Genomic DNA, 3264 nt, shown 5'->3' on the forward strand with positions numbered 1-3264 from the left:
TTTTTGTATGCATATCAATTATAACACTGTTTAAATAAAATGATATTTGTTTACGAAATACTTGGGATCTTTAGATTTTTTACTTGAATAATTCAAAATATAAACGAAGTTTTTCTCCATTAAACGGAAATGTTGATATGTATATAAAAATGTAAACGATAACAAACTTTGACAGCTACGTAAACCAATCGAATTAAGAAAAATATCAGCTGATTAAATAACACCACCTTGTATGAATTTGCCTTGATTTTACTCAACATTTTGTTTGAGGATCTGAATCAAGAATTATAAAAATATAGATTACGCATTGCACAGTTTTTTTTTGGTTTAAATCAACAGGTGTTCGACGTGCTACGTCACATCAGCAAATAAAGTGATTGACGTCAAAAAAAATTTAAAAAAAAATTAAAAACGTTACAAAATTTTGTAAAGATTTAAAAAAAATAAAATACTTTAAATATGAAATGCGCTGTGAAAAATTGCAAAAGCACCAACAACTCCAAGGCGTGCGAAATTAGTTTTTTTATTTGTATTATGTATTTTATTTGTATCGAAATATTTTTTATTTTCCAAAAATGTCACTTTGTTTATGTTTTGCTTTTATTTTTCTCAAGTTCTAGGTTGATATGACGTACATGCGCAGAACGAACATTTTTTTACATACTGAATGCGCAATCTATGTTTCTATAATTCTTGGATCTGAATCAGTTTATGGAATTTTATTCAGATGAAAAAGGTCCATCTAAATACGCTATTATTCCGATGCAGGCAAACAACTTGTTTGCTGGAAAGTCCTTACCATAATCATCAGTAGTACCAACATAGTACCACAAATTCATTCATTTATATTATTGAAATATTGAAACATATTGCCGTTCAAATTCTGATTTTTTAAAATATCACTTACGTGGTTGCTTATTGAGAAATTTTTATTGAAATTGACATTTTTCAATGTCAAAAGTTAATGGTTAACTAAAAATGAATTGACTTCATCTTGAATTGAATTCAAAATCTAACATTTTAATCGAAATATGAATTCGAGCTGCATTTGTTATTGCTCTTACACAATTTTTTAAATAAAATGTGAGTTTAATAGTTTTTATTAATGTATTCAGAAAAACAATTTTGACGCATATTTTAAAGAAGAAAGAATAATAAAAAGGTAAGACACATTGAAGTAATAAAAACTAAATAAAATTATTTCTCAGCTGTTTTAATTACTGTTTAGTTTAAGAACAAATCAAGAAAATTTACATAATTATATTATATTTATCACTAGATTTATTTGGTATATTAATAAGATCTTTATTTATGTCTATATATTAAAGGCTGTAGAGAATGTGAATGCCGAGAAGACTATCGAAAGGAACTCTTTCAACTTTGATGATATTTTGAAGAGAATCCAAAAATAAAGTCGTAAAATTTGTCGCTAATAAGAGGAATATGTACTACATAAAAAACGTGTTCATTATGTGAGTTTTGAATATAAAATTTTAATTAACACCATGTTTTTTTTAGTTTTATGATCACATTTTGGGGAAAAACAATGAAGAAAAAGAAACAAAAGAAGATTCGAATAAAATGGTTGATGGAAAAGAAGAAGAAAAAGAGGATGAAGGAATAGACAAATAATTGAAAATCACAACTTTTTTTGGAAACTTTTGTTTGGGCAACTGTTTCCCAGTGGTTCACACTTGAATACAAAAGTTTCCCAGTGTTCTTTCCATTCGTATAACAAATCAATGCAAATAATACATAGTTTCTAAAACAAAAGTTTCGATGTGTGAACATTAACGAAACTTCAAAAAAGAATTATGAAAAAGTTTCTCAACAAAAGTTTACTAGTGTGGACCAGGCCAAAGGTATAAAAATACAAATAAAAAAATTCAAAAATATTTTTTTCTAAAACGAAAAAGTTTCGAAAAATCCTCTTTGATTCGTTCTCGTCTAATCCGGGCTCTACATACTTATTTTCATGTTTCTGGGTTCATTATTATAGAAAACTCAGAAAGTACCTTTTGAAGTACCAAAAAGTTCCCTTTTATGGGTATTTCTCCAGTATTTATGGGCTGATTTTGCTGATTTTAAATAGCGATCTTCTCGAAAGCATGTCTATCAGAATTATTGAATATTCGGATCTCACCGATATCTGGGGTCCTCTAAAACCTGATTTCAACAAACATTCAGACGGACAGAGCTTTATCAACTCCGCTACCTATAAGGATCCAGAATATATATACTTTATATGTTATTTTGTTTTTTTTTTTTCTGCCATTCTGTTATAAATTATAAATTTGAGAGCTAATGCAAGATTTTATTTCTTGGAAATAATGTTCGAATTTAAAAGTATTACCGCTGTTTAACGAACAGAGCAATTTGACAACATGAAACTACTGTAAAGCTGTATTCTCTTCTAGGAAATACTGATTTTCACCCAATAATATCCAGACTAAACTAAGCTTTAAAAATGTATATATCTTTCAGCACTTAAACATTTTGATATAATAGTTGGCCTAGTACACAACAAAAATAATCTGTGATCTGCTGCTTTCCAACGGTCCAATTCTTTTTTGGTTCTTGAGATTCTATTAAATCTCGTTGTATCAGGGATTTGATATTATATAATTCAGAGTTTAAAATTAAATTGTTTCCAGAATATAATGAATCATTTTCTTTTCTATCCTTATACTACGCTTTCAATAGATATTCCATCACAACTAGGCAAGTCACATGGAATGAAAATTTGTTTATGATGTCTATTGGTAGTGTTTGGAGAGCATTGAGGCTCAATACTATCCGAGAAAGGGCCTATCTGATATTTAGACGATGCCGTAATACTTCTAATGGAAAAGGATCTCCATTTCTTTTGAAGAAGAGCTGAGGAGTTCATAATTCGTTTTCTCTTTTTTAAGAAAATAAATTATCTTTTAGTCATGTCAATGCCATTAATAATATTTTCATAGTCCTAAGGTAGAAAACATGAAAATCTAATAGGAACTGTTTTGCCATGTCTATAGGCAACTTTTTTAAAACTAGTTCATTTTGTATATTTTGATATTTTAATGTTAACCATCATTGAAAACTTTCTGCTATTTGATTGTATTTGGTATAACTATAAGACCCTGAATCATTTGTAAATGTTTAAATTCTTTATTATATTAATTGTATATTATATTAATGAAAAATCAACCTATTTGCAATCAAAGATTGTATTTTCCCCACAAATTTATTAGGAAAGGTATAACAACTAACTTTCTATAATAA

The 3264-nt window shown here is 27.8% G+C and overlaps 1 long non-coding RNA gene across 1 annotated transcript in view; it reads left to right on the forward strand.

The window, feature by feature from the left end:
- The first annotated feature begins 348 nt into the window (after positions 1-348).
- LOC124418570 overlaps positions 349-3264 on the forward strand; it is a 49552-nt gene continuing 46636 nt past the window's right edge. Inside the window, exons 1-3 of the long non-coding RNA XR_006940075.1 lie at positions 349-824; positions 1116-1162; positions 1329-1472. This is a non-coding gene — a long non-coding RNA (uncharacterized LOC124418570). The remainder of the gene's footprint in view (positions 825-1115; positions 1163-1328; positions 1473-3264) is intronic.

The sequence above is a fragment of the Lucilia cuprina genome, chromosome 2, assembly GCF_022045245.1.
Source record: "Lucilia cuprina isolate Lc7/37 chromosome 2, ASM2204524v1, whole genome shotgun sequence".
Lineage (NCBI taxonomy): Eukaryota > Metazoa > Arthropoda > Insecta > Diptera > Calliphoridae > Lucilia > Lucilia cuprina.